This window comes from Aquarana catesbeiana, linkage group LG03 (genome assembly GCF_042186555.1).
Source record: "Aquarana catesbeiana isolate 2022-GZ linkage group LG03, ASM4218655v1, whole genome shotgun sequence".
NCBI lineage: Eukaryota > Metazoa > Chordata > Amphibia > Anura > Ranidae > Aquarana > Aquarana catesbeiana.
In genome coordinates, this window is record NC_133326.1 from 82,029,687 (window position 1) to 82,054,687 (window position 25,001).

Here is a 25,001-nt window from a genome sequence, read left to right on the forward strand (position 1 = left end):
GGCTTCATTTGCAGGTAAGTGGCACATAATGGGCTACTGTGCGATGCATACTAGCCCGATATGCTTTTACTTTGCAGGGAACAAAAGAGAAAAAAAAAAAACATCAGAGTTTACTTCCTCTTTAACTACTTGACCACCAGAAGGTTTTAGCCCTTTCATGAGCAGGGAATAGAACAAAAATAGAGCTTTCTTTTGCTGGCATTTAATCACCACTGGGTTTTTTATTTTTTGCTATAAACAAAAAAATACTGAAAATTTTGAAAAAAAACTTATTACTTAGTTTCTGTTATGAAATTTTGCAAACAAATACTCTTTTTTCATAAATGTAGGCCAAAGTGTATTCTGCTACATTTCTTTGGTAAAAATACCCCAAATCAGTGTATATTATTTAGTTTGTGTGAAAGTTATTGGGTCTACAAACTATGGTATATACTGTATATTTGAAAATTGATCAGTCCTGATGTACTGATGTTCTATCTCATTTCTTGAGACCCTTACATGCCAGGACAGTACAACAATTCACAAAATGAACCCTTTTTGAAAAGTAGTCAGTCCAAGGCATTTAGTAAGAGGCGTGGCAAGTTTTTTGGAGTTGTAATTTTTGGCACAATCTTTTGAAAAATGAAGAAATTAAAAATGTTTTCACATACTGTTACCGGTGCAGTACAGCGTCATCATTTGACTAGTGTGGTGGTGACCAGGGATACTAACTGGTGACAGTATGTAAAATAAATCAATTCATTAAAAAATTATTTATTTCATTTTTTAAACTCTTTTTCTTTTTTTTTACAATTTTTTTTTACATCCTGTCATCAGAGTAGTTCCATGTCACCATAGTGACACTGTATTACCCTGGGGGTGATCAGGATTTTTTAACCACTTCAGCCCCGGAAGGATTTACCCCCTTCCTGACCAGAGCGTTTTTTGCGATTCGGCACTGTGTCGCTTTAACTGACAATTGCGCGGTCGTGCGACGTGGCTCCCAAACAAAATATGACGTCCTTTTTTTCCCACAAATAGAGCTTTCTTTTGGTGGTATTTGATCGCCTCTGCGATTTTTATTTTCTGCGCTATAAACAAAATAAGAGCGACAATTTTGAAAAAAACGCATTATTTTTTACATTTTGCTATAATAAATATCCCCCAAAAATATATAAAAAAAACATTTTTTTCTTCAGTTTAGGCCGATCGTATTCTTCTACATATTTTTGGTAAAAAAATCGCAATAAGCGTTTATTAATTGGTTTGCGCAAACGTTATAGTGTTTACTAAATAGGGGATAGTTTTATGGCATTTTTATTAATAATTTTTTTTTTACTAGTAATGGCGGCGATCAGCGATTTTTATTGTGACTGCGACGTTATGGCGGACATGTTGGACATTTTTGACACATTTTTGGGACCATTGTCATTTATACAGCGATCAGTGCGATTAAAAATGCACTGATTACTGTGTAAATGACACTGGCAGTGAAGGGGTTAACCACTAGGGGGCGGGGAGGGGTTAAGTGTGTCCTAGGGAGTGATTACTAACTGTAGGGGATGGGCTGTGTGGGTGACGTCACTGATCTCTGCTCCGATGACAGGGAGCAGAGATCGAGTGACACTTGTCACTAGGCAGAACGGGGAGATGCTGTTTACAAAGGCATCTCCCCGTTCATCCGCTCCGTGAGGCGATCGCGGGTATCCCCGCGGCGATCGAGTCCGCGGGACCCGCGACCCGACTCACGGAGCTCCCGGCCGGCGCGCGCCGCCGGCGGCGCGCACGCACGGGCACGGCGGGAAATTCAAATGGACGTACAGGTACGCTCATTTGCCCAGCCGTGCCGCTCTGCCGACGTACTGCTTATAATAGTGATGATCACTGTTATAAGAAAGTTTTAGCTATCATGAATAGAGTTTATTCATAATAGTTTGTTTACTATTGTGATCTGTGATGCTCGGGTACCATGTGATAGCTGTGGGCCAATCACAGCATCACAAGTGTAAGCAAAACAGTCAGGAATGGAAGCCATTCCTGACTGTTTTGTTTACATTGTAACCATGTGATCACTATGACCAATGCTGTGAGCTGTCAGGTACTGTGTACCTTGTCTTTTAGGCCCCTTTCACACTGGGGCGGTTTGCAGGCGTTATTGCGCTAAAAATAGCGCCTGCAAACCGCCCCTAAACAGCCTCCACTGTTTTTTCAGTGTGAAAGCCCGAGGGCTTTCACACTGAAACGGTGCGCTGGCAGGAGAAGAAAAAATCTCCTGTCAGCCGCATCTTTGGAGCGGTGAAGGAGCGGTGTATTCACCGCTCCTAAACTGCTCCTGCCCATTGAAATCAATGGGACAGCGCGGCTATACTGCGGTAATACCGCGGCTATAGCCACACTATACGAGGGGTTTCAACCCTTTTTCGGCCGCCAGCGGGGGGTTAAAACCGCACCACTAGCGGCCGAATACCGCGGCAAAACAGCGCTAAAAATAGCGCTGTTTTACCGCCGACGCCCCCTACCGCCCCAGTGTAAAAGGGGCCTAACACCAACAAACATTTGTCATGAATTTGGTGAAATTTCACTTTTAAAAGAATACCCAATCATGTGCAAGGAAAATGAAAAAAAAAAAAAACAGCATTATATAATCTTTAGTTGTGGTTGCATTAGTTTTAGTTTTTTTTCAGTCTAAGAACACATTTAGCAAGTCCAGAAAATACCTGTTCATCAAATTAAAGAGGTTGATTTACTAAAGGCAAATAGAGCATTCACTTTGCAAGGGATTTTTCCCCAGAGCTTAATGAATGAAGTAGAACTGCTGATTTCCATCATCCAATCATTTGTAAACAAAAATGTTTTTTTTTTTTTTTTTATTTTCCTTGTACATTTACTAAGCTCTGGGGAAAATTCTCTTGCAAAGTGCATCTTCACTTGCAAAGTGTACAGTATATCTGCCTTTAGTAAATCCAATCCCAAAATTACTTTGTCACTTCATGTGAGCTGAACAGAAACCACAAACCATGGTTCCCTGCATAGATACAATGAAGAGAGTGAGTACCCTTCTAGGACAGGACAGGAAGTGTGGTATTCATAGGATCACTAAGTGAAAATAAAGGAAAAATTGTAAATGATTGCAGTCTCCTCATTTAAGGGCTGGTAAGCTGCAATATATTCAACATTTATTTTTAAGTTAAGATACAGTTTAAGCTACTAAAAATCATCCACGTGCTCGTGCTCTACCTTGACCCCTATTAGGTGTAATATTTCAGATTCATTAATCATGTATTTCTTTCTCTGCAAATCAGAAAGATCTGCATACAAATGTTGTGGCAAATCTTCTAGTTTGTGTAAAAAAATAAGATCTGCTGAAAAAAATTGTTTTCTCTTGTTTTTTTTTTTTTTTTATCAAGCAGCAGTATGGCTGTGGTAAGGTCATCCTACTGCTTTTTAAATTTGCCCTATAAGCCCTATATTAGTCAATATATATTAGATTGTATGCATATATATATATATATATATATATATATATATATATATATATATATATCCCACATACATATAACATATACGTACACACACAGTATATATAGGCTAGCTAATACCTATAAAAATTCATAAACTGCAAACGTTTGCACAGTTTTATCCAGGGGCGGACTGACAAGTCATGGGGCCCCCAGGCATTAGGGAATCATGGGGCCCCCAGGTTTAAAGATGGCCACCACATGGCAGCCATCTTTCTGATGCAACATTAATGCGGCAGGGGCTCGTGGACGGGCACTTAGCTTGGCGACATGCAGAGTGGTAGGAGACTTTGTTATAGTCTTAACTGTAGGTACAAGTGGTAGTACAGAGATTACTACCACTTTAAGTCAGATTTTTTACAATAGTTTTTTTTATTCAAATTTTTTTCACAACTCTGTTGGGGGGAGAGGGGATTGGTGAAGTCTCACTTTTGAGACAGAGACAGGTATTGAGGACAGAGATTCTACAGTCCCTTTCTCTGCAGCCTCAGTTGCACTGAAAATGAATGAATATAGTATCCATCACTCACTGTGTTCACTCAGAAAAGAAAGGGGCTGGTAAATGACATATTTACAGGCCCCTTCCCCACTCTCCATCCTGACAGATTCCCCTATGTGCCCACAACTGTTGCTGGTGGGAGAGAAAAGGAGGGAAGCAGGCAGTGCTGCGGGGGGGGGGGGGGGTCCTTCAGGCAGTGAGAGAAATCCAGATTAGTGCAGCGGGTGGGGGAAATAACTGAATCGATCTTTCAGCTGCTGCAGTGAGAGCCAGAAAAGATCAGTTTCAGTTATTTCCCCCCACCTGCTGCAGTGATTACCTACTCTATCCACACATGATCCCCCTGGTGGGAATAACTGCAGGCGCAGGGGTGCCCCCAAGCACCAGTGGGATGGGGTTGTGAGACAGTTGGTAGGGGTGAGTTAGTGGAGGGATTTATTTCAGTGGCAGTGTCTGTGGGGTGACCGGGGAGTGATGGTGGGAAGGTATAGAATGAAAAGTGACCATGGAATAATGTCACTCAGCTGGGGGATAAAAAGTAGCTCAAAGTGATGTCTGTCAGCTGGATGTATGAAGTGGCCTGGGGGAGATGCAAGCTGGGGGGAGGCAGGGGCTGAAGTACTCAGATAAAGACGTCTATAATTTAAATATGTCTGTGATCATCTTCTAATAGATAAAACAATAAATAATACAATGGTACTGCTCAAAGAGAACAACCTCCTGTTATAAGAGATATATGCAACCCCAATCACTCTGTGTATGTCTAGATAATGTGTTTTGTTTTTTTTTGACCATTCTATTTAACCCTGTGTTATCCAAACCCTGTACAATCAAAATCACATCTATGCATATGGGGAATGCATGCACAAATGTATGCTTTCCCAAACTGCACAGAAATGAGCTGCCCTTTAGCAGATGCACAACAGTTCTATTAATTGTTAATGGCACCCCCATGCATCTGCAAACATGCCCATCAAACTGGACTCTTTCATTACTTTTCCATGTTGCTTGCGTGTAGGGCAGCCCATTGAAATGAATGGCCTACATGTGATATGTGAAAAACATGCCCATGCTTGGTTGCACCTGCAGGTGTGAACCAAGCCTAACCGTAAGGCCCCTTTCACATGGGGCACGTTCGTTTTGATGGGCTCCGCTTTGCTCAGTGGGGGATCGATCTGCTGATCCCCGCTGAGCAGGTGGATGACAGATCATTCTCCACTCACTGTGCAGAGACGGACCTGTCCCTCCCTCTATGAGGAGAGTGGATGAAAATGGACTGCCTGTCCATTTTCATCCGATCCGCCAGACGGATGGAAAATAGGACCACCATCCACCATCCATCTGATTTGGCGGACAGGATCAGATTGGATAGCAGCAGGTGTAAGCGGACATGTCACCGCTGACATCCGCCACTCCATAGGGGAGACTGGAGGGTCCAATCAGGTCCACCTGAAAAACTGACAGGCGGACCTGATCAAAAAGCACGTGTGAAAGGGGCCTTAGCACATAAAAAAAATAAATTCTCCATAAACATAGATGATTCTCTAAATGATCAGTGTTCATACAGTTGTGATACCATGCAAATAGTCATGAACATTGTGCTCTGATATGTTTATTAAAGGATGTTGTTTTGTATATAGAGTGTACAGTTTATGTGGTGAGTGTGCACTTCATTGTACAGGGTGTGCATAACACAGGGTTACATGGAAAGGTCATAATTGAACTTCCCATTATCTGGGACATACACAGAGCGATGGGGATGTTTCTGTAGATAGATAGTGATTAGTGCTGTGTGCCTGCTTAGGAGATATCTGTCCCCATGTCTGTCAGCTAGGTGGAGGGTGTGGGGGGGCTGCAAACTCTGCCAGCTCGACACACACACAGTTGCCTGCTATTTCAACCCTCCTTGTCACCTTACATAACCCTTCACATGTTGCCACAAACATTTCCTCCTGGCATGAAACCTTCTATTGTGTGCACTGCAGCAGCTTACCTCCATGAAACTTTCCTCACTCACTCAGCTCACCTCCCTCCCTGTATACAGCGTTCAGTAGTCGGCAGTAGCTATTCCCCTCCTCTGGGTTCTCCCATCACACTGCACTGAAGGGGGGATCTGGCTGAGGGGAACACAGAGCGAGTGTGCAGGAGAACACTGAGGGGTGAGACAGAAAGAAGACTCAGAACTTCTAAATACATAAACCACCGGGCAGTGTAAGTATTTGGAAGCAATGACACTGCTGCTGACAAACCCCGGGATTGAGCTGTAATGGAACACCTTCTTAAAGAGTGTCCCTGCTCATGGGGCCCCCTACTGGCCATGGGGCCCTCGGTTGGTGCCCGAGTACTCTAATGGTCAGTCCGCCCCTGGTTTTATCAAATTACAGTACGATACAATAGTTTAACCTTCATAGAAATTAAACATGTATGTGTATCTGAGAACTTGGATTGAAGGGAAGAAGTGTGCAAAATAATAGTATTTAGAACATACGGTTATGTCTGTATAGAACATAGGTTGGGCTGAGAACTTTTTTTGCATTCTCTACACTTTGTGTAATTAATTACCCTGGTAAACATTGTTATTCACTTGAGAATTTTACGTTTGCTTGATAAAAGTGCACATTCCTGATGATCATGTGTATAACAAATGACAAGAAATTCTGCATTGTAATGCAAAATTATACGTTATGTCAGTTTGCCAATTAATTGTAAATTGATGAGATCTGAGGAATCCGCAGAGTCCACCATTATCTCATGCTGTGATTTCCCACTTACAGTCCAGAAAAAGAAGAATGCTTTTTTCACAATCAGCACTTAATGGGAATGCACAAAAAACAGGCAATGCACATAAGTACCATATAATTTGCTCTGGCCTTTTTTTTTAAGCTTTCTTTTTCTTTTCTTCTTTTTTCGTCTCTTGAGAGTGGAGAGATGGAAGAGCTGCTTGTAATTTAACAGGGCTCTGTGGCAAAGGTTTTCCTTTTTTCAGTAGATAATTAGTAATGATTTGTGTCTGTTTGTTTGTTATTTTCTCTACCTAAACAACCGTGTAGACCTTCTACTGGCATATTTAGCTCTTGCACATATTATGTAGTGATTTCAGTCCCCTAAAGTATTTAAGTTTGGAAGCCATACAAATTCTTCTAACGCAAAAATTAGTTGCTAGAGCACTGTCAATCAAATTTAAACAACAATAACTTAATTAATATTAAAGCATTATTTACACCTATGTAGCGCTACCCCCAAAGGGGTCGTTTGGAATCTCTGTTTTGCACCTAGACTTCAAGAACAACATCAGCCCCCCTGGCACACCTGGTTGAATGATAGTTACTGCAAACACTTAAAGGAACACAAGTGTGGATACATTTGTCTTTTGATTTATAATCAATAAATAGACAGAAAATTGTTTAGTGGTAGATGAATTCAATGTATCGGTACGGGTTAGAGTAAATGGTGGTTTGAGCATAAATGAGCATACAGAAGGTAAGTTCTGACACGGTCTGCTAGACAGTATAATCACTGTTCCAAGGTAACTTTGAATAGAGTTCTGTACCACTAGACTGGAATTAACTCATGCATCACAATAAACAGTGCATTTAAGCATTAACTGTAATGTGAATAATAATACTACAGATAGTCTAGAGTACATGCTAGAAGGTTTGCTAGGATACGGTGCAATGTCCCCTGGGAGGTACCTCTTAGTGTAGGCAAGAAGTAAAAGTCTCTGTGTAGCAGCTGTAAATTCCTAACTCTTCAGTCGGCTAGTGTTGGGGCCCAATTGTACCGTAGGTTCACATGAGAATATTCCCAGTTAAGCCTGCAGGCAGCAATAAGGCTATTAGATGGCTGTATGGTCAGTTCATAAAGGGTTCAGTAACTCAAGCAGCTGATAGTAAATTCTCACAACAGCAGCTGACCAGTCCCAGCATAATTGCAGCTCTCCATCTGACCACTGCTCTATACCCAGGGGACTCTGGCCATTGGTACTCCCAAACTCAACACTCCAGATCCTTCTTAGGCAGCCGACATGCTGCAGTGATGTTGTACTGTGCACTGGACAGCGATATGCACTCTCTGGTCTCCCTCATGCAAAGGAAGCTATTCAATCTGCAACCTGAGAAATACAGCTCTTTTCTCCACCTATTGCTGTCTCACTCTGGGAACTGTAGTCCAATGGTACATAAGAATCCATAGTATGGCTCCCTTCCTGAACTTCAATTTCCACATTCCATTGTGGCCAGCATAGAGGTGGCTTGAATTCTTTAGACTTGTCTGCTCCCCCTACTGGCTGGAAACAGGCAATGTTGCTAGGTACAGCATGAATAGTTTAGTGAAAGCATAGGGAACAGTTGCAGCACAGTGTATCTCTCACACTCATTCTTAGCCAAGCACCTGGCTACACATACTTTATAGGACCACATTCATCTTAAATATTTCAGGATAGATACAGTATATTCGTAAATTTTAGGAAACATTATATTTGTCCTTGTGCTATTGCGCTGTGCATTGCATTGACCCTTATGGAACAAATGCTGACATAACAGACTAGTCCATCCAAAATGTGTATTGAGCAGAATAGAAAGCACAATGTTCTATGCAGGAAGCACAGATTGTATATGTAAACATCAAACATATACATGTATGCCCCCATATTTTATCAAAGACTAGGAACATTGTCAAGTCTTTGAGGTTATTAACACATTTCAAAATGTATTTTCAGTAAGCTAATCACATTAACTGATCTAAAAACATTTAATATGACCAAAGATTCCCTTTATTCTGACAGACGTTGAAGCATGCATGAGAAAATCAACAACTGGATTTAATACGAAAATGTATACTAACGTAAGAGGTTTCAATTTCCCACTTCTCTTGGTGAACAGACATTTGAGGGGTGCTCTCTATGCAACAACTGAGCTTTCATCAGAGAAACAGAAGCTGCTATTTTTGCTATCTCCTTCTTGAAAATTCTAGTTGCCTGACCATCTTTCTAATTCTGCTACTTCAATATTTTGGGTCAGTGGCCTATGATTCCTGACCTTACTTTATCTTCTTATCTGCATGCTTTGTCTGGGTCAGTGGCTGAGAAAGTATTACAACCAGAGGGTCAGCAAATGACATCTTCAAAAGGAGGTAATGGCAGCCCCATATTTCTCTTATTACAGGTCAAAGCCTTGAAACTATTATTATCAGAGTTGCTAAGGTTAGCAAAGCTAGCTATTTGCTAACAAGAACTACTATCTCTCATGTTGGGGTGCCCTGTCAAGTTTTTCCATTACAGTAGATTTTAACATGTCACCAGTCTATTAACAGTTGGCCTAGGGGTGTCTGCTGGCAGCCATGGACATAATGCTAGTAATCTTACCATAGGAGATTGCCCAATCAGGGTGACTATTAACTTATATCAATGAATAGCTTTGGCCAAGCATAATAATAAAGACAATTTCAAAAAAGATAGTTTAGCGTAACTGAGATTTCTTCGGGTCGATTACCAATACCTTTAAATATGAATGTGATCTATTACTCCATTGCAGGGAACTACCATACCACAGCAAGCAATAAGCATCTGATTATTTGTAAAGTAGACAAATGCTTCTTGCCCACTACCTGAGAAGGCTAATCTTGGCACAAAAGCAAAAAAAAAAAAAAAAACAATAGATTCTCACCTATGCCTATAGCACTTGTAATTGGTAAATGGCAACCAATAATCATTAGGTTAAGAATGAAAATTTTTAGATATGAACACTATACATACTGTAACTGTTGCAGAAACAGCCACTAGTATTTATTGGTGACTATTTACAGTAGAAATGCTAGTATATGTGCAATGAACATTTGTCATGTGTGAAAATATTCTCACTTTCAACGACAACCTCAGAAATCAGAAGTATGGAAACTGTACAAATCAAATGAAACTTGCACATAGATTTATGTGGAGCCCCCTCTGCCATTAACAAAGCAATTCTCCTGTGAATGGCATTCTGCAGGACTGCATCTTTACCAACTTAAGTTTTTGTTCTTTATCCTCTGACAAGGTTACACAACCTCTGATGAACTCAACACATTTTTACAGATATCACCTTGTAACATTAGTTAGACTTTCTGTTTTGAAGGCTTTTGATAAAATCTCATGTGCATTGCAACTGAAGCAGTGACTTGGGGATTGTCAATCGCAGAGCAGTAATTCTGTAATTCCATTGTACATTTATATATGCACTTTTATCAGATGTAATAAGAAATCTAATGATGAACTAAGCATTGACGTTTGCATAGAAATGCAAAAGAGGATTGAGAGACTCAGAGAATACTAACTTTTGTATTTGAATTGTATTTCAGTGGGTGACATTTCACCCTTCTAGAGGACTTTGAAACTCTTTGTAGCATGCCAGTGTTTAGATTGGTGATGAATTTATGAAAGACATCTTTGAAAAGCACAGCTTGTGGAAACATCATCAATCAAAACATGCTCTTTAATGATTTTAAAAAGCATCACTTTCACTGTCAGCATTACACTTCATAATAATGCATAATAAACGAGTGCTTACCTCTGTTGCAAGATTATCAGGGCTCAACACCATTAAAACCCAGGCCTTGTCATGTTGATCATGCAGTATGGGGTTCATTCTTTAGGAAGTTTTATATAATTGGCACTAGTGGTACGTTCTGAAGCTGTCACTTCAGACTAGTGCCTATAAGATTCCTATAATGTAGAAAGTTTTACTGAGAGAATATGTACGCTGCTACTACTGACCTCACCTTCTACATATGACAAATTCCTTCCTGTCATTCTGATGCAATAACTTCAACCCTTTCAGTCACTAATCTAGAAAAAGCATTCATATTAGAATGTCTGAATTTCCTCCAATTTTCTTGTTGCATGATTATTCCATGTCACCATCTCAACTGCCTTAAACCGGCCGCGGGAACTTTGCAAAATAGTCGCCCAGTCAATGAACCCAACCTGCTTAGAGCCCCCAGCAAACGATACTCAAGAATTCTGCAATGAGTTATCAAATTTCTTCATCAACAAAATCGACAATATTCACAAATCAATTCAACAGAAAAAATAACCAACCTCACTCAACCAAAGCAAAAAGAGGATATCGACACAAACATCACACAACCACCGAATTTCTCTCTGACCCCAATCACCACTGACACGACTAAAAACATTATCAGAAGCCTTCGAGACAGCACATCACCAAACAACATCATTCCCACAAAACTCCTGAAAGAATGTTCCGACATCTTGGCCCCTACTATAACACACCTCATAGATCAGTCGTTCAAAGCAGGGATTGTTCCAACCACCCTCAAGCAAGGCATCGTCAAACCCCTGCTAAAGAAACCCAATCTCGACCCTAAGGACCCTAACTACCGCAGACTGATAACAAGCCTCAACACCATCTCCAAGATTATGGAGAAAGCAGTAGTACAACAGCTATAATGCCACCTGGACACACACCAACTCCTGGACCTGCTGCAATCAGGCTTCCGCCCAGGCCATGGCACAGAAACAGCACTTCTCAAAATATGGGACGACGCCCTTGAAGCAGCAGATGACGAAGAATCATGTCTCCTGGTACTGTTAGACCTCAGTGCAGCATTTGATACAGTGTACCACAATACTCCTACTTGTCCGCCTCAGAGAAGTAGCAAGAGCCACAGATTCTGGTTTAAAATGGTTTGCATCCTTCTTAGAGAATCGCTCTCAGACAGTGAAACTAGGAGCATTCACCTCTGAAACCCGCACAATCTCCTGTGGGGTCCTTCAGGGTTCACCCTTGTCACCAGTGCTATTCAACATCTACATCCGCCCACTCCTCAAAATCATCAGAAAATCAGACCTCTGCTTCTACTCATACGCTGATGACACCCAACTCTACTTTCGCATCACTGGACAAAAAGACCATCATCAGCAATTAGAGAAATGCCTCACTTTGATTACTGGATGACCATTAGCTCCCTCAAACTCAATGGTTCAAAAACAGAACTTCTTCTCCTACACACTAACAAAAATTCCAAAACCAAGACTCCATGGACACCTCCCACCATCTTTGGACAGACCATCTCTCCAAGCACCAAAGCCAAGAGTCTCGGAGTCATCTTTGACTCAGAAATAACAATGGATGCACAAATAGGATCAGTAGTTAGCGGATCTCACCATCTCCTCCGCCTGTTACGTAGACTCATCCCCTTCATCCCAGAAGAGGACAAAGCAGCAGTAGTTGGAACAATCATCAATTCCTGACTCGACTACGCAAACTCGTTCTACATAGGATTACCCCAATATCAGCTTGCGTGCTTCCAACTCATCCAAAACACAGCGGCAAGACTGCTAACAGGGAAAAAACCCTGGGAATCCATTTCCCCATCCCTGAGGATCCTACATTGGCTAACCGTAAAGAATTGGATCACATTCAAGACCCTCTGCCTCACCCACAAATGCATACAACGAAACATTCCTCAATACCTTCGAAAGAAAATAAAACACTACACACCCAATCGCAGTCTTCAATCATCTAACCAAAACCTCCTCCTCATTCCCAAATACCGCTACAAAGCAAAGGGAGAACGAAGATTCGCAGTCCAAGGACCTTGGCTATGGAATGCTCTTCCGACTTACATCCACATGGAAGAAAACCATCAGGCCTTCAGGAAAAAACTCAAGACCTACCTCTTCTAAGATGCTGACAACACAGAACGCATCTAGCGCCTTGAGGCGATTCAGTTCGCATTTGCAGAGCTTTACAAATCATTCATTCATTCATGCCATTCACCAAAAGTATTAAAGTCAGTGACAGCCAGGCTACTAAAATTTTCAGAAGGTCAGCAATGACAGCCATCAAATTTACCTCAGTACAGAATTCCTTGAAATCTAGTTTCTTTGCTATCATTCCATCTATATATATATTACCATTTTTCCGAAACATGTGGGGCAACAAATTTTGGTCGACCACAGGTCTAGACCTCATGTGTACATTAATCTTTGATGTTTATCATTTGTGTCATATATAATTGTTTTTATAGGCATTCTTATGCCCCGTACACACGGTCGGACTTTGTTCGGACATTCCGACAACAAAATCCTAGGATTTTTTCCGACGGATGTTGGCTCAAACTTGTCTTGCATACACACGGTCACACAAAGTTATCGGAAAATCCGATCGTTTTAAACGCGGTGACGTAAAACATGTACGTCGGGACTATAAACGGGACAGTGGCCAATAGCTTTAATCTCTTTATTTATTCTGAGCATGCGTGGCACTTTGTCCGTCGGATTTGTGTACACACGATCGGAATTTCCGACAACGGATTTTGTTGTCAGAAAATTTTATCTCCTGCTCTCCAACTTTGTGTGTCGGAAAATCTGATGGAAAATGTCCGATGGAGCCCACACACGGTCGGAATTTCCGACAACACGCTCCGATCGGACATTTTCCATCGGAAAATCCGACCGTGTGTACGGGGCATTAGAGTTTGGAAACCCAGTTTATGCTTATATGTATTTCTAATAAATGTTGTACTTTTTAACACTTTCTGTATGATCTAGTGTTACCTCACATGCCCATACAATCCCTGGGGCAATTCCCTTTTGCAAATTTCTATATATGGGATGTGGCTTGGGTCTCCAGTTCTAATCCTCAACAGAGGTTTCTCTTAAAAAATTTTCTCATTCCATCAATATGGCCAGAAGTATGCAGAGACCTTTTCAAATTATTGAGTTCAAGTTTTCTAAGTGAGGCATGCTATTAATTCTACAGCAAACAAAGACATAGATACTTGTGCACCTTCAACCCTTTGACAAGAGTTTGGGAAAGGTTATTTTCTGTTCTAACATGGCTGAGCCCATGTACACATAACCGGTTCCACAAAGAAATGGTTTGGCGAGTTTGGTGTGTAGGAAATACAGTGGCTGGTATCAGTGGTGCCCCCCTTTTCATGTGTCCATCCCCTGGATCTACATACGGGGACACCGGACTATGGATTCCAATGTTTTTTTTTTTTAAGTAGGTGATTAGAGCCAGAGGCTCTAATAGGCTTCAAAAAAGGGTGGGCTCGGGGCACAGAGCATTTTCCCAGGGAGGGGGGTGGACCAACTCATCTCCTGCCTGGGGGGTGGTATTTGGCACCCCCCCCCGAATTATCAAGCACCAGCAGCCACTGGCCTGTATAGCCAACCCTATTAAACACCTTTGGAATTAATGAAAATGCTTATTGCATGCTAGGATTACTTGTCCAACATCAGTGCCTGATCCTTAAATGTTCAGTTGACTTAACTGACATGAATTACAAAAGGCACAATCAAAAATTTCGTGGAAAGCCTACCCAGAAGAGTGGAGGCTGTTGAAGCTGCAAAGCATTGGCCAACTCCACATTCATGGTTTTGAAAGGAGATGTCCACAAATGTTTGGCTACATGCTGTATATAGAGCATTATTTTTAAATGTTCAGAGCTTTAAGGATGCATCCACTTGCTAAATTTTAGGGCTTCATTGCCCACATTTATTAAAAATAAGGTTAAGGCACACAAAAGAGTTACCCTTGCAAGGGCTGATCAGGAATTCACTTCCATAAGCAGAAGCAAGTACTTTACTTCAGCCTCCTGGCTTTCTCTTACTCCACTGCTGCTCTGGCCTCAGCCTTAGGCACCTGTCTGTTTCTCCACAGACCATCTTTTTAAAGTGTGTGCAAACAATTCTTTGCTTCACTGGCTCACCCTCTCCTGGGTGGCACCCTTTTGTCTCCCAAGTGCCCCCTAGCATAAGGCTTGGACACATTTGCACATTGTCCTGGTTGAAACATGGACTCAGGGTTGGAGACTTCGTCCCTTCTAAATCTCTGCAAAACCTCTCAGCTCCAGGATCCAATTTAGGACATACCAATCCTGGAGAAAACTGCAAAGCCAGTTTTCTCTGCTCAGATCAGACATTCCAGAGCCCTTCAACCTGCATGGGTGAGAACCCTGGGTGACACCAGAATCTTCTGACACCGTGAAAAGACGCAGTGCAGTAATATGAAGGAGAAGTTGGCTAGAAAATTTGCATTGGAAATGTTGTATATATGCAGGCGACGGATCAAAAAGTAAATTTTTATATTTTCGACTATAAAGGGTTATAATTGTCTAAAATTTGGGCTGTTAAATAGCTGGTGCCATTCAAGAAGGGAAATAACTAAAAATAAATAAAAAAGTTTGTTACAGTCCATAAAGAAAAAAAAACAATATAATCTCAAATGCCTTGAAAATCCAAGCCGTAAAATAGCCTAAATATAAAATGACGTACAAAAGCAGCAAGGTAAAACCTATCACAAATCTATGAATTACAGCGTTCCAGTTTACGTTTTGCACGAGTAGATACACAGCACAATAGAAAATAAAAGACCTAAGCTTTGGTACAGCAGGGGAAAGGATTTTACTAGTCATATCAAAATGATTGGAGTCACAGATGAGGAGTGAAATAAATGGAGATCTCCATGGATGAAAAGCGATATGACCATCTGAGAAGTAATTCCTTTGCAGAAATCAATAGAGAGCTGGGATTAAATCTGGCAGTATCGGTAGGAAAATGCACAAGCTAAGATGGCAATATATGCTTTCATTGTAAAGTAGTTTTTCCTGCGCTTAGTCCTGGAGAGAATGCCACACTCACTGTGCATGTCATAATCCAATTTTTGGTGCTAGCCTAACAGGTCTGACTTTTTATATACATGCACTTCAACACATTGATTTATTTCTCTTACTTTATTTATAGCTGTGTGTCAAAGACTGGAAATCAATAACATGCAAATCTTTGGTATTCATTTCTGCTGTAATGTCAATGCGTTCTTAAAGTCAATGCTGTATTGCAGCAATAAATCAATTAAGAAAATGATTTAAAATAATCATAAATAGATCACAGTGAATTTTTATTGTATTTTGTGTCTGTATTATGTAGAAATCATGACTCAGCAGGGGGTGTTTTAACAACATCGTTAAACATGTATGGTTAAAGCATCCATCATATACTCCAAAATTAAGAGGATTATTCCTTATTTCTTCCCTTTGGCGGAGCTGTAAATATTATTGCTTTAAATCCCATTGGCCAGATGCACATCCAAAACTATTGGTATATAGTGCAAATATAGCCTACTATTAAAACATTAACATGCCATTTATTCAAACTGCATACAACTGTTTCAGGCTATTTGGCCATTACCAGTGCATTATTTGGAAACCACATCTTCTATGGAGTAGGGTTTGGGACCCAACAAGACATTATAACCATGCAGGTTATGGTGAGAAGGCCTAAAGTAAACCTGACCCACAGCAATGAAAAAAAAAATCAAAGTAGCAGGATACAATTTTTTCTTAAATGAATGAAATTCTAACAGTGAATGTGATTTTTGTTTGGGAAATTACATTCATTCCAAAATCAAATGTTAAAGGAAAAGAAAAATTTGAAGTACTTTAAAATGACATTCGTCCTTTGAATTTACAAATAATTTTTGTACGAATATTTGCACAAATGTTTGTACGAGCATCCATTTTAAAATGTACTATTGCATGTCCAGCTTAACGCAGCTCAATGCACTTCTATACAGTGGATATAAAAAAAGTCTACACACTCCTGTTAAAATGTCAGGTTCCTGTGATGTAAAAAATAAGAGAAATATAAATAATTTCAGAACTTTTTCCACCTTTAATGTGACCTATAAACTGTACAACTCAATTGAATTTCCAAGGCATTAGATATACCATGGAACACAGTGAAGACAGTAATCATCAAGTGGAGAAAATATGGCACGACAGTGACGTTACCAAGAACTAGATGTCCTTCCAAAATTGATGAAAAGAAGAAAACTGGTCAGAAAGGCTGCCAAGAGGCCTACAGCAACATTAAAGGAGCTGCCGGAATATCTGGCAAGTACTGGCTGTGTGGTACATGTGACAACAATCTCCCGTATTCTTCATATGTCTGGGCCATGGGGTAGTGCGGCAAGACGTAAGCCTTATCTTTCGAAGAAAAACATCCATGTCTGGCTAAATTTTGCAAAAACACAACTGAAGTCTCCCAAAAGCATGTGGGGAAATATGTTATGGTCTGATGAAACCAAGGTTGTACTTTTTGGCCATAATTCCAAAAGATATGTTTGGTGAAAAAACAACACTGCACATCACCAAAAGAACACCATACCCACCGTGAAGCATGGTGGTGGCAGCATCATGCTTTGGGGCTGTTTTTCTTCAGCTGGAACAGGGGCCTTAGTCAAGATAGAGGGAATTATGAACAGTTCGAAATATTAGCCAATATTTGCACAAAACCTTCAGGCTTCTGCTATAAAGCTGAACATGAATAGGAATGTCATCTTTCAGCATGACAATGACCCAAAGCATACATCCAAACCAACAAAGGAATGGCTTCACCAGAAGATTAAAGTTTTGGAATGGCCCAGCCAGAACCCAGACCTGAATCCGATTGAAAATCTGTGGGGTGATCTGAAGAGGGCTGTGCACAGGAGATGCCCTCACAATCTGACAGATTTGGAGTGTTTTTGCAAAGAAGAGTATACAAATATTACCAAGTCAAGATGTGTCATGCTGATAGACTCATAAGACTGAGTGCTGTAATAAAATCAAAAGGTGCTTTGACAAAATATTAGTTTAAGGGTGTGCACACCTATGCAACCATGTTATTTTATTTTTTTTTTTATTTTTACTTCCCTCTAAATAAAATATTTCAGTTTGTTGTTCAACTGAGTTGTACAGTTTATTGGTCACATTAAAGGTGGAAAAAGTTCTGAAATTATTTATCTTTGTCTCATTTTTTTACATCACAGAAACCTGACTTTGGGGTGTGTAGACTTCTTTATATCCACTGTAGCTGGTCCCTTTAAAACACCTGGTTGTTTAAAATTGGAGGGTTGGCAGCCTGTCATGATTCAGTTCTCATATTAAACCCCTCTGCCTGTGTTGTGAACTTTCAGAATTGATGAAATTGTCTATTTGCAAAATGCCAACATTAGAGAAAGGGAAGTGCAAAGCTCTGTTTAATAGTGTGTAATAGTTTCTTGCTCAGTGAATTTTTTCCCACTTAAAAAAGACTTGGGGCAGCTTTTCTACTTCTTGTCACAACTCTACTTTAAAATCCTGTGGGGCACATCTGTTTACAATAGTATTTTATATCATAATTATGTTTTTTTTTTTTTTTTTTAATATATTTTATATAAGTTAACAGTACAGATAAATACAGAAAAAAAACTGACACTGTTGAATTGGATTCCTAGATTAAGATACTGTGCCTCGCAGGACACAAAATTGCATGGAAATATCACAGATAGTAACCGTATTAAGCAACAGAGTTAATATGGGGTCCAGTACCATCATGTTACTACTTTCTGGGTCAGTTCCCAATGATTAATGCAATATAATTGTATTGAAAATCCATAGACCATTGTGAGGGGGTAAAGGAGCAATTAAGATCAGACTGCCACGGTGAGTTTTGGTGAACTGTCCCTTTTGTTGAAGTACACTATAAAACAAGGATGTGCCCTTTTGTGTTTCAGGTAGAGAAGTGTAAAAGCCATAAGCTTTCTTATTATTGGAAATAGAGGGAAGAGAGTGCTTAGAAATAAAGCTCAAAAAGCAGGTATGGGTGAAAAGTGAAGATTTAAGCCCCTTTCACACTGGGGCGGGGGCAGCGTCGGCGGTAAAAATGCAGCTATTGTTACTATCGGTATTTGGCCGCGAGCGGGGCGGTTTTACCCCCGCTAGCAGCTGAGAAAGGGTTAAAAACCACCGCAAAGTGCCTCTGCAGAGGTGCTTTGCCGGCGGTATTGCCGTGGTGTCCCATTGATTTCAATGGGCAGGAGCGATGGAGGAGCGGTATGCACAACGCTCCTTCACCGCTCCAAAGATGCTGCTAGCAGGACTTTTTTTACTGTCCTGCCAGCGCTCTGCGGTCGGTTTGCAGGCGCTATTTTTAGCGCAATAGTGCCTGCAAACTGCCCCAGTGTGAAAGGGGCCTTAGGGATATCGTACTCTGTCACCAAAGCATTTGTGGTCTTGGGGACATTACCATTAAAGAGGTCTTCCACCCACAGAAGTCCTCTATCCACCCAACATTTTATGGACACAAAGGGAATGAAGCGTTCCAAAGTTTCAATGGAGAATCGAAGTGGGGTCCCTGATCTGTTTGGTGAAGAAGTGTTCTCAGTGCTAGTAGGGAGGCTTGAGTCATTAAGGGCATGGATGTCGGTGTGAGTGGTTTCCAAGCATCTGTCATCAAGAAAGCATGTAAACTGGAGGTCTGCACTGAGGAGGCCTCTATAGCCACCCATAAGGCTTAACTGGGAGCAAGAAATCAGTGCTTGAGATGGGCTAATTGAGTAGCTAAGTAGTAGTCTTTGATGTCAGACATGCCCATATCTCCTATCATCCTGTGTTTTATGACATTATTATGTTTTCAATAACAAAGTGTTTTATAAAGCTATGAATTAGGTTAAGGTGTTCTTGTGGTGTAAATATTTTAGCATCTCATGCAAATGTCCTTTAACACTTGGGTTGAAAAGAATCAAAGTGAAGTTCAACAATGTGAACCTGCACTCACTTTTAACATCCAATCATAGCAGAAGTTTGATTTTTTAAAACCAATCCTGCACACAATTGGATGATTGAAGAGATGTCAAAGGAAAAGATCCATAAGTCGCACATCATGAAGCAGACCCATGTGCATGACGTGAGATGAATGGCAGCCTCAGTTCAGACTCCAGTAGGCCACGCCCCTAACACATTTCACTCCGAACCTTGGAGCTTAATCATGGGAATGAACCTGGGGCCCGTCCCTGCATACACTCACAGTGGTCTAGTTAGACTTTACCTCTCTACCTGAGCACCACCTAAATTTTGTTTTTTGGGGTCATGGTGATTGAACAGAACCTTGTTTATTTCTGCTCATTGTACTTTTGTTTTTTTTTTTAATAAATGAGACCCTATATAATCCACAAAAGAATGTCCTGCTATGCAAACTATATATCTTGAGTGCTTTTTTGGGCTTTCATTCACGCCATAACCTTCTCTCTCCTTATACAATGGGAAAGCAAAAGCAGTCCATTGAGGAGGTCAATTGCAGTTTAAATACACCTGTTGAAAATCTGTTGAAAATGGTCAGAAAAGTGCCTTAGATTGATCCCAAATGTGGAATGCACCTGAAATCAAGTTGCTTTTGCTTATTGTAGCAAGCCAAAACCCTAACAAAGGCCTCTATAATCAAACCATATTGTAAATAGAGGAGTTTAGAACAGGTATATAAAAGGGCCTGGTAAGTACATGTAAATTAACCTAGATCATTAGTCTCACTTTTCTTGTAAATATAAAATATTTTCTGTGACGTTCCCTCTGTTCTAAAGCAGCAATTATATTTTAGTCTTCACAGGTAATAGTCATACTGCATTGATTTATCACACGTTCTATCAGGCTGCCTATATTTAGCATGAAAACACCTCTGTGCATAAGTGCAATGAATTCTTTCATTCATTCGTTCACCAAATGCAAAGTAAAAAGCAGAGCATTAGGCTATAATAAATCTATACTTGTGGGGTGACTATCTTTGAGTTACATTGCTATGTCTGACCTGCAAAAAAATATCACATTAGGGGAACTCATTTAAATAGTTCGCAGAACTTTTTTTTAAACTTCTTTTAGACACACTAAGAGCATCATGACAAAGTCTTTGAAGTAAAATTGAGGGAAAAAAATCAAAACCTTTTATCCTAATGTCTATATTAGGAACACACATTTGATATAGACAAGACACTAAGTGCATTTATAGCACAAACAAGTGCCTCCCTACATGTTTATTGATTGCCTGATTCTGCATGATAAATTTACAGAATTATCATTTAAAAAAAAACAAAGTATTCTGTATAGTGGCTGTTTGGTTTATCTAATGAATTATGCAACTAGAATAACATTTAAAGCACCAGCAAAGAATTGCAAACTTGGTCTTATCAGAATCATGCATTCAAGGCTTAGAGTACCTGCCATTTCCAAGATAACAACAATCAACATATTTGCCTATGCAGCCGCTGTGGGGTGAAGAGCCCAGTACCCCCCTCCTTTTTATTTAGACATCATGCTGTCCTAAGAACACCTGAATAATGGTGCCTGTTGTACAAGCTCTGCCTCTTGTGTCATGATTATTTGAATCAAAATTACTTCTAAATACAATATTTTAGGCATTTTCAGTTTGCTTTATATAGAGGAGTGTTGGCTTGAGCTTCTGGATACTTAAGATTCTCTGTACTTTTTTTTTTTTTATAATTCTGTTGGTGAATTTACAACTAGGCATTTTAATATTGTGCGCAAAATTGCACTGCCTTTTTGCTTGTTTATGTGTGCATTTTTCATCTCATGAAATCAATGGGCTGCCCTAAACTTGACAAGAGTATCTCATGTAGCTTTGTGCGCAATGAACTTTGCACATTTTTTAACCACACATTTAAACACATTTTTTCAATGTTTACAAACACAAAAAAATGAGTGTTAGCATGCCGTGTTTGAGGTGCCATTAAGAATGGATACCAGAAGCGCAACACAAATTTTTCACACTTTTTGTAAACATGCACATATGATTTTGTGTGCCTTCTTAAAATACTCAGGTGTGAATGGAGATTTAGATTGTAAGCTCCTTATGAGAAGGGACTGATGTGCTGATTTTCAGTGTTATATAAATACCTCTATAAATAGCAGTGCTTGATACTGTAATGTTCTTGTTGAGTTGCATACTGTAACTTAGAGCTCACATTTTTGAGAAATGGTAAACTCCCATAATTGATTGTAAAGTAATGTTGGGGTGTTCCCAACTCTCATAGCCCGCTAGAAAACAGTGGGACCCTATATTAGTTGTTTGCAGTTCTTGGAGGACTGACCAAAGAATATTTTATTTTCCTATACAGAATAAGGTATGTTAGGATTATGTTGCTACACTGCCATGCAGTGACATGCCCAGGGTGCGCCAAGACCATCCGAGTGCCTGTGTTTGGGAGGTGCCTGCGCTGCGGGGGGTGGGCCTGGCAGAGGGGGCTCTGAGCATGTCGTGTGATGTCATAGTGCAAGGGAGCCAAGTGGAGCGGCCAGAGCCTCATGTGCAGGTCTGCAGGATGGGAGCAAGGCAGGCTGGGAGCTGGACTGTCAGTGTTGTTTGGACTGAAGGGACCACCTGGCGTGGAGAGAGACTGTCACTGTCACTCAGGAGGGGATGTGTGATGCCGATGGGGTCACTGTCAGTGTCACTGTGAGAGTCAATTTTATGTGTGTAATCCTACCCATTCTGAGTTATTGCCCTACTGAGTCCTGTCCCTGAGCTTACTATATTGAAAACAAAATAAGAAAAATGTTTTTTGCCTTAATATCTACCTTAAATCACATTGCTAATTGCATATTGTACTTGTTTGAAGCCTAAATATTAAAATTTGCAAACTGTAATTTTGTAGCTTTTGCAAATGTCAGTAAAAACTTGGCTGTGCCAGGAAATTTTGGGTGCTGTGCCATTAAATTTCAATCTGGTAGGTTGGCAACACTGCTGCCATGGCAGATTTTTTTTTATTGGGGGTGTTGTGGGTGAAATCTTTAGTTTCCTAACTTTTTCGAAGATTAGTGCATGGAGACGTCCTAGACAAAGAATGTTAATTTACCCTGGAAATATGCTTTAACTGCTTCCGGACCGCCCACCGCAGTCCGGAAGCACTGCTGTAGGGCGGCCCGGCTGCATGAAACAACCTTGTTTCCGCCTCAGGGTCTGGGGCGCATGCGCACCACCAGCGTCCTGCTTCCACTGTGATTGGATCTGCCAATCGTTCGCTGGAGAGGCAGAACGACGGTCTGCCTATGTAAACAAGGCAGACCGTCGTTCTATCAGAGAGGAAGAGAGAGATCTTGTGTTCCTGCTTATCAGTAACACAGATGTCTCTCTTCGTCCAGTCAGTCCATCCCCCACACAGTTAGAAATCACTCCCTAGGAGCACACTTAACCCTTTGATCGCCCCTAGTGTTTGTATCATTTATACAGTGACAGTGCATTTTTTTAACACTGGTCACTGTATTGGTGTCATTGGTCCCCAAAAAGTGTCCAATTTGTCCACTGCAATGTCACAATCTCACTAAAAATCGCTGATCGCTGCTATTACTAGCAAAATAATAGGTTTAAAAAATGCCATAAATCTATCCCATAGTTTGTAGACTCGATAACACGACTGCAATTGTCAGTTAAAGCAATGCAGTGCCGTATGGCAAAAAATGGCCTGGTCATTAAGAGGGTGAAACCTTCTGAGGCTGAAGTGGTTAAGGGACTATAAACATGTATATTGAGTACACCCACTGGTTGTTGCGAATTAAGGCAAGTTGTGTGAAGGCAACCTATTCCTTACATGCAGGTGCATAGGAAAATGTTCCTGCACTATTCTTGACAACACAGTACACCCATAATTTTAGCCATGATTTTAAAATTAGATTATTTATTCTTGCAACTATGGCAGCATTTTTAGACAGCATTGTCGCTATCCACTCTCCTTCAAATTCTACAGTATTACTCAATACCGTGGCCAGCATCTTATCACCCATAGTGTAGAGCCTGTGGTACTTAATGTAGCATTTCTAGAGAGATAATAATGTGACCTTGAGCAAGACCAAGATCACCCCTATTTGTTTACATCCCCCATTCCTTTTTTATTGTACTCCACCAGTTTTGTAGAGCAAATCAAGCACCACACACCTTTGTAAAGCATATTATTGTGCTTTGTAAATGTAGGGAACTATGTATTTATTTATTTTAAGCATCGGTATAGCTGTGGTATGACCATTTTAAAATGACCTGATTAGCTTCACACCTGGCAGTGCAAACAATTTTGTATGTGTAAAGGAATGACATGGGGCACAGTGTTTCCTTTTACAACACTTTGGTACATTTTTATATGCAGACCCTCCCACTTAGCACCATTTTTCACCATATGCACTTTTACACTATTACAAAGTATCTACAGATAGAAGAGAAGGTATAGCAAGAAATGCCGGCAACACAATTGCTTCTTCTTACAAATATTTATTTGGCACTAACAGCAGTGCTACATCTATAGTGCTAATGCGTTTCGGACGGAGCCTTCCTCATTTCCAATGGAATCAAGTTTATATAGAAAAAATATCCATTCCTTCTAAAAAGGGGGCTGTACAATCCAAAAGGGGGCTGTACAATCTAATTTAAAATCACTTGACAATTAAAAACATGTGAGGTTGGTGAAACTAGAGAAGGAGAGGAGGGAAAATGGACACAGACTGAAAACTCTAGGGGAATAATTAACCCATGATGGAATCAAATTGTATTACTTTAAAAACAAAGTCACATCCATGCTACTGTTCATTCCACTAGGGAATCGAGTGTTCAATCTGTGCATCCACCACACTTCCCGCTGGAGTGGTGTGAATCACCCCCCCCCCAACAGAGAGCTTCTCACCTGTTCCAGACCGCAAAAGAAAAGGACTCCAAATTACACATTTGAAATATTTTTTGCAGTGCTGTTAAGAGTGTCATTATGATGCTCGGATATTCAAATACATAGATTGCTAATAGTGCATTCCACATACTGTGCTCTACAGCTACTACAATTAATTAAACAATCATCTTTGAGTTACAATTTATATAACTTTTACCTGGATATGTTCTACCTGTTGAAAAAGAAACAGACTTGCTTTTTCTGTGTCTTTTATACAGGTGGTATAACCACAGGGATATGAGCCCACTGTGGGTTAATTTCTTCCCTAGAATTTTCAGTCTGTGTCTCCGTTTTTCCTCCCCTCCTTCTCAGGTTCCACCAACCTCACATGTTTTTAATTGTCAATTGATTTTAAATTGGATTGTACCGCCCCTTTTTAGGAGGAATGGATATTTTTTCGATATAAACTTGATTTTATTGTAAACCTGTGTGTTATGAGGAAGGCTCCGGCTGAAATGCGTTAGCACTATAGATGTAGCACTGCTG

The 25,001-nt window shown here is 40.4% G+C and overlaps 1 protein-coding gene across 1 annotated transcript in view; it reads left to right on the forward strand.

Annotated features, from left to right (window-relative positions):
* The window catches only part of UNC13C (unc-13 homolog C), an 884,756-nt gene that overhangs the window by 592,979 nt on the left and 266,776 nt on the right, over positions 1 to 25,001 (forward strand). The gene's annotated exons all lie outside the window — the stretch shown is intronic.